This window comes from Cyrtonyx montezumae, unplaced genomic scaffold (assembly GCF_038088225.1).
Source record: "Cyrtonyx montezumae isolate F1298 unplaced genomic scaffold, pur_monq_1.0 scaffold_26, whole genome shotgun sequence".
Classification (NCBI taxonomy): Eukaryota; Metazoa; Chordata; class Aves; order Galliformes; family Odontophoridae; genus Cyrtonyx; species Cyrtonyx montezumae.
This window is the reverse complement of record NW_027072003.1, coordinates 2,572,152-2,587,015: the sequence shown is the minus strand read 5'-3', so window position 1 is coordinate 2,587,015 and position 14,864 is coordinate 2,572,152.

The window sequence follows — 14,864 nt, the reverse complement described above, 5'->3', positions numbered from 1 at the left end:
AAATTGCAGCAGCTCCACTGAATTCAGTGCCCACCACATGCCACTGCCTCCCTTCATCTCCTGTTTATCCCACTACCCATTAACCAGAACCTCTCTCCCTAGAAGGTGTGCATCTGCTTTAATGCACGCTGTCTCTGGGAATGCCCTGCAGAGGGCTCCCCCCATGGCCTGTACAGCTCCATTGCCCTGGGGTGTGCTGTGATGCTCCTGCAGCTCCAGGGCATCCTTCCCACAGCTCTGGAGCATCCTTCCTGCTGAACCAGGCATCCAGGCCCCTGGTAGCACCTGAGTATGTGCTGGTTTATGGTGCACTCGTAACACTTCGAGGGGTTGGTCTGGTTCTGTTTTGCTAAACAGAAGTCTGTTTGTAAATGAAGCTTTCTCTTTGGCTGTAAATATTGACATTCCTCTACAGAAACACAAACCTAATGCCTGTGGAGGCTCATGGCTGCTGCTGGGCACAGCACATCCCGGGTACACACTACTGAGAGAAGCCCTTCTGCTTTCCGAACCACACTCCTCTGCTTCCTTAACACGTCATGTTAACATCCCACCTGCTTAATGCCTTTATTTACTCAGCGAGGCCGTGTAATTATGACAGCTTTATAGCACTGATTATCCCGCCTCGCTCCCTCGCTGCAGGCGGTGATTGCAGCGTTGTGCAGCCACGGTGCCCACCACCATCACATCACTGCTGTGCTGCCCATGAGCTCCCACAGCTCTGGGCCGGGCTCGGGCTGCCCACACTGCCCAGCACCCATTATATGCCCACAAAGCGCTGAGATGGCAGAGCAGAGTCCTGCAGGTTTATGTCGCCGCTGATTATAAAATATTCAAGGTGAAGCCAACGGGAACGAAAATTGTTTTGCAGCACTAATTGTAATGAAGATAACACTCAGCGTAATTCTGCAGAAGTATTCAGGCCAACATATTAAGATCTTAGCAGCGGCGGATAAACCTGAAATTACAAATGTCTTGGGTTTAAATGAGGAAATGTTGAGTCAGGGTAAATAGAGCGGAGGTTCCACTGAATCAAGATAAATTAAAGTAGTTCACTCTCATTCCGAAAGGCAGATCTTAAATGAGAAGGAAGAGATTGCTTTACAGAGCAGCTGAGCCCGGTGGTGGGGCTGACAGGGTGGCCCTTTGAAACACAGCAGAGCACTTTGCCTCCATCCACACCTCTGGTTGTGTTGTCTGTGTGTCCAAAGCACTGCTTCCCTCCATGGGATAAAGAGCTGCTTATCAAATAGCATCTGCATATCACAGATGGTGGGTGAGGATGGAGCTGCACAGGGGCACTTCTGCTTGGTGGAGGCGTTAAGGACCTGAAGCAGCACCGCCTGCAGAGGTGCATGGGTGTGAGCTCATCTTGCTCCACAGTGCCTGGGCAGAGTGTGCTGCCTCCGAAGCACTGTGCAGGTGGCGGCATCACAGATGGGCAAAAGTACTTCAGTGGAGGCAGAAACTGGGAGAGAAAGCCAAGGCTCCCAGTCTTGCTTTTGCTTCACATCCCCTGCTGCCATGTGTTCCCCCTCTGCCTGCGGACAGCTGCTGTGGATGCAGTAGGTGGTGATGCACATGAGCACCACAAACGAACACAGCGACGTTTTGGTGCAGATTAGAGTGAAAAATCGACGCGTCCCCGGCCTCGTTTTACTGCAGCACGATTCATTGGTGCCATCTGTCTTAGTCCTCCGTAAATGGCAGCTCTTCGGGATTGATTGACAAGGGGATAGATTTCCTGCCACCAAGTTTTGAGGTCAATCAATCACTCACATCTGTTGATTGCAAAGATCTTAAAGCTGAGGAGCACCGAGTGCCAGCACTCTCCCGTGGCAGCTGGAGGTGCTGAGGTGCAGTGCTGTGTCTGGATGTGCTGCCATGCAGAGCACTGCCTGCACCGCCCTGGGAATGGCAGAGCATCCAAATCTCCTCACGTTCTGCGTGGATTTGTAGTGCTGCTATGCACAGTTAAGCAGATAATGTTTCTCACCCGGGGAAACCTGCGTTTTTACACTCGGAGTAATGACTCTTTATACGTGCGATATTTTTCCGGATAAAGTTGCTGACGTATGAAATAGAAAATATAGGATACGAGACGGAGTGTGTGGATGGACACATCCATAACAGAGGGCTTCCTGTGGACTTCTTGCACATGTAGGCATACAAAGCAGGAGATGGAGCTCTGCACTGAACCACGCGCTCGGAGGAACGGAGCAGTTGGGTAGGAGGGGGCCTGAAAAGAATCTGGACTAAAATCCTCTAATATACAAACCTGAACCCTGAACCCATCCTGCAGTGGGATGTGTGGAGCAGCCTCCGGATGGGGAGAAGTGGATGCTTTGGGACATACAGCTCTGCCTCAGCTCATTGCGACTTCGGCAAATGCTGAATTGCATGAAAATTTGAAGTGCAATTTGAGGGACGTTTACAGTGCTTTATTTCCTCCCAAGTGGAGGGTTAATGTGTTTGTGAATTTCCCCGGCTCCAGCTGCAGCAGGAAAGGCACTGTCATATCCTCCTTGGGAATGAGTGTGGTGTGATGAACGCTTCTGCTCAGCCCCAGCCCCATGCGAAGGGATGTGCAGCTCGAGCCCCACACCGATGGGCAGTGGGCACTGTTTGCTCCATGGGGGATTGTTGTCGATGCTGTTCGAGTGCTCTCTGTGTGAAATGGCCCTGTGCTCAGCTCCAAGCCTGGCCCACCCGACTGAAATTCCCAGCTCCTGCTTAGGGGAATGTCTTGAAAGAGAGCTCAAGGCTGCAGAGCCATCTGTGCTCGTAGGGCTCTATTTATTGCTAAATAATTTCCCACTGCTGTTTTCTTAACTGCTCTGACAGAAACAAAGCAGCTGGGTGGAGGGCTGCCTTGCTAGGCAGCGGCCCCACGGAATTGCGGGTTTGACCTCATTTTATCCTCCGAGTATTTAGAGATTGCTTTCATGCCCAGGAACCATATGAGGAGAATATAGATTCCTTCCAGAGTACACTGAACTTGGAAACAATCAGTGACCTCTAAAGTTGGATTCTACGGCCACGAGAATAAAGAACTTTTCTCTCCAGCAATGAAAGGGACGGGTTTTTATATCGATGCCGAAGAACAGCTGCTCGACTAAAAATAACAATAAAGTGGAAATGGAAAAGCTGCTTCCAAATTATTTCATTTTGAAGAAATCATTATGCCAGCTCCACCGTTCCCTCGTGCTCCCCGTGTCCGTGTTGCTGTCTGGCAGCAGAGGCTGTGGAAGTTGGGGGTTTCTCCTTTGTGAGCAGTGCCGTGTCTGTTGGCAGATCTGACCGTGGGAAAAATGGGCACGTTTCCACTTGGATGCTGCTGTGTTGGAATAGAGAGGGTGCCCAAGGTGGCAGGAACAGAATGGAGAGGTTCTGTGGGCCTTACATAAACCTCTTATCTCCATGCCCTGTGGCATGGCATGGCTGTGGGCACCGTGCTGCTCCTCCTCGCCTGCCCCACTGCTGACACTGCAGCTGACAAAGGAGAGTCAGAAATAGGGCCGACATGGATGACTCTCTCCTTCGTATTTCCCAGAATAAGAGTCAATTAACATGTTCTAAAAAAGACCAGGGGAAAAGAAAAAAAAAAAAAAAGAAAGGAAGAAGAGAAATAAAAAGCCCTCTTGGGATGGAGCTTTGATCTGTGGGCCTGATGGCAGAGCAGAGCAGCTCTCATTCCACCTCGAGGGGGTGTCACATCTCAGGGGACTGTGTGGGCCCACATCTCTGGGGGTCCCCGGGGGCAGCGTGGGGCAGCACCAGCTCCTCCCAGCACCCACTCTGAGCAGCAGTGGCAAAATTAGGGACAGAAGTAGGAAATAGAATCAGGAAATAGGAGCACTCCTTGCTGAAAATAGCTCGGCAATTGCAAATGTTATATATATTTCATTTATGCAGTCTGCTGCTGCATCTCAGCTAATTGCATCCTGGCTGAAGGAGCTGCACCCGGCACGTGGGCACCACAGAGGCCCCGAATGGGAGCTCTGGGGGTTCCTGCTCTGAGCATCCTTCCCCCCACCTGAGATTGTAATGGGCTTTAGGGGCACTTAGCATCAGGCCATAAATGTGCAGCCCCCAGTCACAGCAGCCAAAGGGATGGAAGCAATTTCTGAGGCTAATAGGCAAAAAAATAAATCTCTCCGAATGGAAGGTGATGGCACTGAAGTAACAGATGCACACATCTCAATAAATAGAAAATACTGTAGGGGCCAAATTGTCTCTTTGAAAGATGATGTAAAGACAAGGTCATAAAAAGCACTCTCTCCCTGTAAGTGCTTACCCCTGGATTTAAATTAGAAATGATACCAGCACTCATTACAGGCGTCCATGTGCTCCTGGAGCTCGCTGGGTGCTGGCAGGTGGGAGCTGGGAGCAGCATCCTGATGGGTGAGGATGGGCAGGGCAGGGGGCCGAGCAGCTCCCAGTGCTGGATCAGGATGGACCCTCTGCCCAGGCAGTGGTCGCTGCCGCTCAGCCCTCGTTACATAAAGATTAATTTCTGCCACCTATCTCCTCTGTCTCCAGCTGAGTCCTTAAACACGCCGGCAGGAGCTGGGCAGTGATTAATTGGCTGAGAGCTCTGGTTTGAAAGAAGTGAAAATTCACCAAAGCTGATTTGATGGAGTGAAAATCCTCTCCCAGCGCGAGGGGCAGTCCCACAACCAAACCAGGAACCCGGGCTGTGGGAGAGCCCCCCCAGTGCCAGGGACGGAGCAGCCTCAGGGCACTGCTGGATGCTGTGGTGGTGTCAGGTCCTGGGTCATCCCTGCTCCCCCCAGAGCTCCCAGTATGGTTTGGAGAGCAATCCCAGTGCTGCACGCAGCTCCTGCTCTGTGCTACAGCTCGGTGCAGGGCTGGGATGGATGTGCAGGTCGTTACACCTCGCTGTTGATTTTCATGGCCTTTTTATATGGCGTATTAGCAGAGTAACAAACCCTACTACAGTTTAACAAACCTCATTCCAGAGCTGTGGCAGTGCTGCTCCAGCAGTGGGGTGGCAACGGGGCCAGGACTGGGAGCAAAGAGTGCAGGGAGACCCTGCCCTGAAGGGTCACCTCCTTCCCTGCAGGAACGCTGCTTTCCAAGCACAGTGAATGTGCTCTCCATGTAATTAGAGAAAGAAAATAGTTTTGACCCCAGCTTCATGCTTCTCAACTTAATTGCTGGTTGGACTTTTGTTACCATCAGTGTTTCCAGGCAGGGCAGTGTGGGGAGGCAGAGAGAGGGGAGCGGGGAAGAGAGCTGGGGCTGTGCAGTAATGAAAGGCTCTTTCCAATGGTGTACAGACACCAGAAACTGGCTGGGCTGAGGAAACCTCAGGTGCTGCTGGTGGATGTGGGTTGGAGACGAAGGAGATGATGGTTGGTGCAGCTCTCCATCCCAGCTCGCTGCTGAGTGCCGTGAAAGCACACAGCCCCTCCGGGGGAGAGCACTGCTGTCTGTACTGTGATGTCCACCCGCAGCAGAAATCCTGCTTGGTATGCCCTCAGCCACTTGTATCTGAGTGAAAAGTTCATTTCCAGACTGAGACATGACAGCATGTGGGTACCCACAGCGCTGCCCAGGGCTGAAGGCAGAGCTGCTTGCCCTGAGCCAGTTTGGGGTGGCAGAAGGATGATGATCTGAGAGCCAGGGGACTCACAGAGATCAGCCAGGTGGATAAATGAGAGCTAGATGGTGCCTGACAGCACGAAGAATTACCAGGAAATAGATTTATTTCAAGCGATTAGCTGCCCTCTGTCCTCTGACCCCAGGAGATTACGCAGATATCGAAGCTGTTGTTGGAATTTGCATTTCAAAGTAAAATATGCAAAAATAATCAAATATTTCAGCCTCCGCAGTATTAGCAGATTAAAACAAATTGACTCTGGGTCCTCAGCATTTATATCACATCCGCTCCAAACCCATGAAGGCCGCGTGCCTAACTCAGCACAGCCCGGGGCACTGAGCAGTAGTCCCAGGTTGGGGCTGCCCACGGTACCTGGGGGGCTCAGAGCTGTCCTGGCCGTGGTGTGTGGGATGGCTGTTTTCTTATTTGCAGCACCCAAGGGATCCAGGCTGCAGAGCCACTTCTTGTGGCAGCTGCATTCAGAAGAGGATATTCCCTATTTGTAGGTGGATAAGCCCTGATAAGCGTGGCTGTGCATGGCAAGTGCTAATGCACTCAGGCCCACGCGTTCAGCCCTTCCCACTGCCTTTCCAGCAGGTCTGCTCACATCCAGCCCTGCGCCAGGGCAGCTCTGACTCACGCACCATGCTTCTTTGGCCACATTTGCAGCTTCACTCTAATGATGCTCCTGGGAGCTGCTGCCCCGAGTGGCTCTGCAAGGCTGCAAGGACCACCACTTGCTCAGTGCACTGCAGCCTGTGGTCCCACGTGGACCACCAGGAGAGCCCTGGGTGCAGTTTGCACTAGGTTGGTGCACTGTGAGCCCGGCTGCTCGTTGTCCACATACTGTTCAGAGCACACCCAGCAGTCCACGTAGCATGGAGCCCATTCAGAAAAACACAATGCATTCGGAGTAGAGTGAACCACACACCCAGTGCTTAATAATGCAAGGGCTGAGAGTTTATAAATATGTAAGGCTGCTCGCTTTTGGGACAGTGGGAGAACCAATCTCTTTGTTCTGCAGTTGCTTCCTTCCCCTTTGCTCCCTGGCAGGTGTTAAACGAGGAGAGAGCACTGCAGCCCCGTGCACCTGGAAAACACTTCTCTTTTGAAGTGAGGAGCTGAATCACAACTGGAATGGATCGTGAGCCGATGGTGTCAGCAGGGCAGTGGGCTGTCAGTGATGTCTATCCCATGTTGTAGCACTCAGGGCCAGAGAAGAGGGCTTCTGCTGTGCCCCAGCAGCACCTGCACGGTGCTGGGACCGATGCCCCACTGACTGATGTATCCCCGCCGGTCCCTCTGTGCAGAAGGACGTGGTCAGGGGCAGCTCCTGCAGGAGCAGCTCCCCAGAGCTGTGCTGAACCTCTCCAAAGTGTTCCTTTGCCGCTGCCTGAACAGTGACATGCAGTGGCAGTAGAGTGCAGCAGCGCTGAGAACAATGTCACAGCGAGCGACAGCAGCACGAGTTGCTCATCATCGGGTAGATACTGAGACAAGAACATTCAGGGGTTGCAGGTGGTAAATCAAAAAGGGCACTGCCATGGGAAGGCCGTCAGGCTCCCAAGGGGAGGTGATGGGATGCCCTGCAGCTCCAGGCACTGCTCGGCACGTGGGTGCAGCTCTGCCTCCAGGATTGTGGGGCACAAAACCCTCACCTGGGTTTGGTAGGAAGATGTTTTCTCCTCTGGTCTCAGATCTGATGGCCTAAATCAATTAAAGAAGTGCATTTTTTCCTTTCTGATTAGCTCTGGCCAGCATGCAAATGCCGCCGGCCCCACAGGTCATCATTTCCCAATCTAATTACTGGTGAAGAGGACTGGGGATAAGCTACAGAATTGAGTGCATTATTAACTGCTGTACACTGTGTGCAGGACAAAGATTGGACATTAATCCTCCGGGTACCAAAGGTCTCCCCCAGCCCATCCCCAGATCAAACACAGTTCCTAGAACTTATTTAACTTGGTGCTCGGTTACAGTGGGGTCCTGCTGCCAAAGGGCATTGGTTTTCCTTGCAAACAGAGTGGCTGTGGGTGCACAGAGCCTTCCCAAGGACGGGCAGGAGGGGCTGCACAGCTCCCAGCTCAGCTGCTCCCACCCGCTCCTCAGGGATCACAGGGATTAGCACGGATCTTCCTTCTTGTTTTGGAGGATTAAACGTGTTATCTGCCTGCAGTCATTATGCATTGTGCCTTTTGTCTTGAAAATGCTTTCATTTTTGGAACATCCCTTTTTCAGAGTGGGATGCAGCACACGTCCCCATGGGAGCCGGGACCTCTGGAAATTGTCATCCTCTGCTCCGGAGCCAGAGCAGCTCTGGCATCAACGTGGGCCAATGCTGCAGGGTCAGAGCAGTGCAGGACCCGGCCTGATCCTGTGGAGCACCCACTCTGCCCACGGGTGCCAGCTCTGCTCCAGGTCCTCAAAATGCACCATAATGAGCAGCGGAGGGGGGAGCACTGTGGAGCCTGGCGGGCGCGTTACTGACTGCACAATTAGCAATGAACAACTCCCTGATGATTGTTAGAAAGTTCTAAACCAGCTAATGGGGCCCGGGAAGGAGAAGTTCACGGAGAGTACAAAGCATAAAAGAGCAAAGGCAAGCTGTGACATCCTAAATGAGGAGGCAGGAACTCGGCACTCTGCGAGCAGTGATGGCACTGCAGCGCTGCACGCGGGGATGCGCTGTGCATGCAGAGCGGGGCCCATCCCAGCACCGCAGCCACCCCAGCACTGAGCCCACTGCAGGGCTGGGGGGCTGCTGGGGGGGCCTGACACGGTGCTGCTTTGCAAAGTAGGATATATAGATGTGGAAGTGATAGTGGATTACTTTTCATTGCCCTCCACAGCTTGAAGAAAAGCGTGGGCAGCGGGTGGGTGCTGTCAGGATGTTGCTGCCTGCGTGAATCCCTGCCCCCTCCCCCCCAGCCCTGCCCAGGGCTGAGCGGGGTGGGCAGGGAGATGGGAGAGCCCTCCCAGCTGCCCAGCTGCCCCAGGAGCACTGCCCAGCCCCACATATTTATCCTTTATTACGACTTTCATTCCGCTCTCTGGTGGCACCACTCCAATTTAATTACGCGAATAAATAAAGCGATTAATTCAGATGCCACGCGCTCCCCTGCACAAGCCCTGATAGCTCTGAGGGCTGCAGGCCGGGCAGGAGCTGCCTGTCCCCAGCTGCCCCCTCCTGTGCTAAACTGAGGACCTCTATAGCTCTGCTATTAAGGCTGCAGGTGATGGAGTGGAGGTTCAGCCCTTCCTGTGCTTCCATAACCCCATTTTGTGCATGTCCTGTGCACGAGGCTGTGCTTCCCTGCTGCTCCTGCATCCCAGGGTGGGGCAAGAAATGCACTTTGCAGCTCGGAACAAGCAGTGTGCAGCAAAGAGAGGAGCAGCACAGCGTGGGCTCAGGTTTCAGGGAGTTGCAGCAACGTTGATGATATTAAGCAAACCCAAGGACCACAGTTAGCGGTGAAGGTAGAAAAAGGAAGATCAATATAATGTCTAAAGGGTTCTGAAAGGCAATTTAATTGGGTGTTGTGTTTGATAAATTATTTGTAAAGTTAAGCACACGATGGAAGCATCGCAGCCCTGCGCGGGAGCTAAATGAGTCCGCCAGCACAAATTCAGCCCTGGTGATTAATGGCTGTAAGCACCCTTGGCCAAGCTGACACGGTACCAGGGGTACAATCAAAGCTGGAATATGTTTAATTGGGTTCTGTGCATGTCCCATTTTGGAACCGGATTGGGAGTGATGCTCATTGGAGCAGGAGTGGAGGAAGAGATGCGGCCTCGCAGTGACAGAGGCTGAGTGCAGTGCTATCTGTGCCCTTTCCAGCCCGTTCTGAGAATGAATTCCCTTTAAACCTCCTCCCTACCTCATTCCCGACATCACTGATTCCTCATCAGACATGAGCCAGTCGCTCTCCATCCCGTTACCTTCCCCCCTCATTTAACTTGTTAACAGCCCACTCAGCCGACCGGGCATTCATTTGCAAATAACACTCTGCATCCTCAGCTGCATGCCACGCTTCGCTCTCCCGCAGTGCTCGTGCAGCAGGGAGGAATGCCAGCTCTGACTGCTGGGGGCTGCAGGACAGAGCCCGGGGTCCCTCGGGTTTCCCCAGCTCCCAGGTGAGGTCAGGTCACTGAGGCTGTCCCAAACCCTCCGCCTCCATCCTGAGCCATCCGTCGTGATGTTTCCTGCTCACACTCCACTTTCATTTCTCCTCTCCTGTCCCTCCCAGCTCCCTGCAAGCAGCACTCCTCCACCCAGCCATGCTGTGCTCTGATGCTCCTTGCTCTATTCCCACGGTGACACACTGACAGCACCGGTCCTTATTTTTACCCTTTTTCTCCTCCGTTTAATTCTCAAGAAAAACCGTCCACTACTTGCAATAACAACAACAGATCAGCAAGAGGACCACGAGGAGCAACGTGTTCCAGCAGGCAGCGTTTGACCTTAATTATAAAGCCCACCCCACTCTTACCCACGCGCCGATGCTCCGCGGCTGCGAGGTACGCAAAGGAGAGGGCTGAAAAAGGGGAAAGGCTGAAAGCCCCGGGGCCGTTCACCTGGAGAAGAGACTGCGAGGAGGGGGGGTGGGGTCTGCTCGGCGCTGATCGATGCCCGAAGGGGCGGTGGGGTCAGGAGGATGGGGCCGGGTGCTGCAGCTCCGGGACCCCGCATCCTCCGCCGCCTCCCGCAGCCGCTCCGGCCCCGCACTGCCCCCTGGTGCCGCGTTGTGCTGCTGTCGTCCCGCAGCCGTCGAGGTGTCCCCGTCCCTCTTTGCCCGGGGGGGGGATCGGGTCCTGTGCTGCTGTGGGGCCCGCGCAGCGTGGGCCGAAAACGAAGCAATGAGCGAGCTGGTATTCTGTGACGAGGTCCTGTAATGAGGTGTGATGATTTTATAGCAGCTGCCCGTGTGAGAAGCAGGCATTTCAGACTGTGGTCTTTACTGCCAGTTGTTTGAGGTGTGTGAGATCCCCATTCGGTCTCAGGAGCTGCTGTTAGCACAGGTGTGCTGTGTAATTGGGTTTGTTCTGACTCATGTGCTGCTCATTACACACACAGGGCCCTAAGGTCTCGCTTTTACAGTGAAACAAAGTCATCACCTCATGCAGGGACATATGTGAGTGCCTCTGCCCCAGTGCTGCAGTGCAGTGCAGTGCCCACTGCCCGCAGTGCTGCAGAGGGGCTGCTGGGAATGCCCCACACATCACAACCCCAGAGCTCTGCTATGGGTCTTCTGCAGGCACTGCTTTCCCCTGCGTGCTTTGCAGGTGAAAGCATCTCGTAGGAGTTGTTCTGGGTGACACCAAGGGTTTGCCTTTATCACATGCTGTACACATCAGTCCCTGCCATCCGCAGCAGGGCGGCCTCAGCAGAACCAAAGCTCTGCTTTCCTTCTTCCCCTTCTGCGAGAAACTGCACGCAGTTCCTGTGCCAAGCAGCTACAGCTGTGAACAGACAAACCCAGTACCCTCATTTCTGCATACAGTGACTCATCTGCAGAGGAAGCTCTGCAGCTGCTGGGCCCTGCAGCACCCATGGGTTGCAATCCCTCTCCCAGTGCTGCGCTGGGGCAGAGTAGGGACACTCTGCTGGGATGTCACAGGGCAGGGGGCAATGGTCGGTCCACTTTGCTGCAATCTCAGCTGAACACTGGGTAAACCTGCTCCCTGCATGCAGATAAAAGCAATGAAACCACCTGAGATGTGACACAGCGTGGTGTGGGACTTGACTCTTCAGTACTGAGTCATCAGATTGCAGAATTGATTCCATTTCCATACATTTGTTGTAGCTCGCAGCTCCAGTTAGTTTTGATGTGGTGGCTGCAGGCTTGGGACAATCCTGGGCTGGGAGTGAAGGATGTGGGGCAGTGGGGCAGGACCCACGGCTGCAGGGAGCTGACTCGTGGGGGCACGTCTGCAGAGGTCAGGAAAACATGGCTTTTATTTTTAGTTAACTGAAACAAAGTTAAAAGGGAAAAAAAAAAAAGACTATTTCCCCAAATGAGGTCTCTTATCTGAAGAGTAACCTGAAATATTTCACTGATACCTTCCTTTAACTTCTTCCCCATCAGATTGGATCCTGGCAGGGCCTTGCTCAGCCACTTCCCCTGATTGTTAATCTCCATCTGACAGCAGGGAGGAGGCTCTGGGGCAGCTGATTCAGGCGATAAAATAAACTTCCGACTTGGATGTGCAGGAGTGGGCTGTGACAGCCACTGCTGGGGTCACTGTGCCCACACCTCACAGCCCCTGGGCTGATGCACAGCCCCCACGATCCCACTGCTGCTGCAGGACTCAGGTGTGTGCTGTGGGGGCAGCAACGGGGGCAATCCCCCACACTGTGATTCTGCTCCTCACCCCGAAGCAGATTCAACCTCTGCAGGTTGTGAAAATGTGATTAAGGAGCAATTACTCCCAAATTCAATTCAATTAAGCTGTGGGGAATGCTGAGCTCTGCAGATGCATGTGACAAGGGCAGCACCCGTGCAAGGCAAGGGGAGGGGGGCTAGGGGGGCACGAGGGCACTGCCAGGGGTGGGCTGCAGCAGAGTGAAGGCAGAGGGGGATGAAACCAAGATGTGGATCTTCAATCACAGAGAGCAAATTCCCCAAATCAGGCTCATCCTCAATTACCACATGCAGCCCCCCACCTCCCCCACACCCCACTCGGTGCTGACCCCTGCATTCCTGCAGCATGGAAGTGACCCACTGGCAGCTCCCAGCACCCACTGGCAGCTCCCAGCCTCGTGCTGTGTGCAGGATGAACACATCCTGATTGCAGCCCCATGCACCACACGAACAGCACAGCACCAATCCAGCACCTGTGGGCACACTCAGGACATGTCTGGACCCATCTCAAGGCCGAGTACAGCCACTCCCCCCCACACACAGCCACGGTGCTGAGCTCAGAGAGGTGGGCTCCCCACGGCAGAGCTGGCCCGGGCCCTGTGTGCCCAGCACGTGGTGGCAGTGCCCCAGCCCCATGCCGGGCAGCACGCTGGGACACAGAAATGGGAACACTGCTGCACGCTGCAGTGCTGCTGGGTGCACCCGAGCAACACAAGGCCACCACGGTTTGCAGGAAGCAGAGCAAAGGTCTCGAGTCCTCCCAGGGAAAAGGCATAGGGCAAAGTGCAGCGTGGGGTGTCCTTGGCTGTGTTTGCAGTGAACACAGCCCAGCTGGAACCACAGGACTGCATTGCCACGGTGAGCTGAACTCTGTAGCCACGCAGCAGCTGAGCATCACTCACCGCCTCCTCAATGCTTTCGTGGCACCAGCAAAGGGCTCTCATTAACAGAATAGAATGTGCAGTGAAAATAATTGATGATCATCTTGTTGCAATTGATTATGTGTCTGCTGTTATGCTGCTGTGCTCATACATTAAGGGACGGTGCTTCTCCCTGCACGGTTCAGGGCAGGCAGTGGAGATGCAGCGTGTCACAGAATCACAGAGCAGCACAAGTTAGGAAGGGACCTCAAGGATCATGAATCTCCAATCCCCCTGGCACACTCAGGGCCACCGACCTCCCCATTTCATACTAGATCAGGTTGCCCATGGCCCCTTCCAATGTGGCCTTGAACACCTCCGGGGATGGGGCACCCACGACCCCTCTGTGCAGCCCGTTCCAGCACCTCATCACTCCCATAGCAAAGAACTTCCCCCCGACATGCAAACCCTCAAATTAAAACCATTTCCCTTTGTCCTGCTGCTATCTACCCTTCCAAGGAGCTGACTCCCCTCCTGTTTATAGGCTCCTTTAGGTACTGAAAGGCCGCAATGAGGTCACCCTGCAGCCTTCTTTTCTCCAGGCTGAACAAGTCCAGCTCCCTCAGCCTGTCTTCGTAGGGGAGGTGCTCCAGCCCTCTGATCATCATCAGGACCCTCTCCAACAGCTCCCTGTGTTTCTTGTTCTGGGGGCTCCAGACCTGGACGCAGTGCTCCAGATGAGGCCTCACAAGAGCAGAGTAGAGAGGGACAATCACCTTCCCTGCTGGCTGCCCCTCTTCTGATGGAGCCCAGGATACCATTTGCTTTCTGATCTGCAAGAGCACACTGTCAGCACCCACCTGCAGGGTCCAAATGGACCTTGGGTGTGCCAAGGTGATCGTAGGAGGGCAGGGAGCAGCCGGGCATGCACGGTGCTGGCTATGGGATGGCTTGGTGAGGCACAGCCACCCCCACGGGCACGCTGCAGCCTCCAGTCCCAACCAGACTGGGTTTTTCTGGGCTGCTGCCCTCAGGCCAGCGGCTCCGCCGCCTCCTCTTCCCAGCATGGCATCAGCACAACTCGTGCCAGTGTCTTCGCGAGGCGGCTGGGAACAGAGGAGTTTGTTTGCAGAGCAGCAGCCCTGACTGCTCAGCCAGAGCTGCAGACTCAGCAGAACTCAAAGCTCCCGAAAAAACCTGAACAAACTCCCGGGTGCGCGGAGCCGGCCCGCAGCGGGCAGGGACCCAGATCCTCTCCTCATGTTTGTCACATGAATGAGCTCTGCTCTGGGCTCACGCCTTTCATCTCCGAAGGGATTGTGCGCATTATGGGGGGATTAGGCTGCTCTGCCAGGACCGGTGCGTGCAAGGCTCTGGGCTCACCCCCTCCCTCCTACCGCAGCCGGTGGCAACCCAGTGGGGTCACAGCTCAGCCCACAGGGCCAGGGGCACTGGGGCAGCTCCTGGGGAAGCAGCAAGGGGAGCTGGCACCGTGTCCCCAGTGGGGCCAGACAGGAGGGGAGCGGGCACTGGGATGGGAGGTATGATCTGGCCAGCATTGAGCCCACCTGCTCCCCCCCAGAGCCCTGCTCACTGATGTGTATTGCTGGCCAGGGAGTGCAGCTGGCTGGGAAAACAAACGGCATGGGAATTAACTCCCAACTATTTCCTCAATTCTACCTGCTATGAAGGGAATTTTATTTTGCTGCCCCGGGAGGAAGGAAGGCAGTCTGCCCGAGTGCCTCGAGGAAACGCCTGCAATAACTCCTGCAGAGCACAGCCAGGCCAGCATCCCACCCCACCCCACCCCCCAACCTGCCCACTGCAGCCCCACACAGGGGTAACGCTGCCTGCAGCAGCACTGCTTCCTGCCCAGGGATCCAAGGAGGGCAGAGACCATGGTGCCACCCATCAGCAGCACGCAGGCAGCCCAGCCCACACACTCAAGCCTGAGTCATCTCAACACCCAACGGCCACACTCCTCGTGCCATGCACCAGCCTTCCTCATCCCCTCCA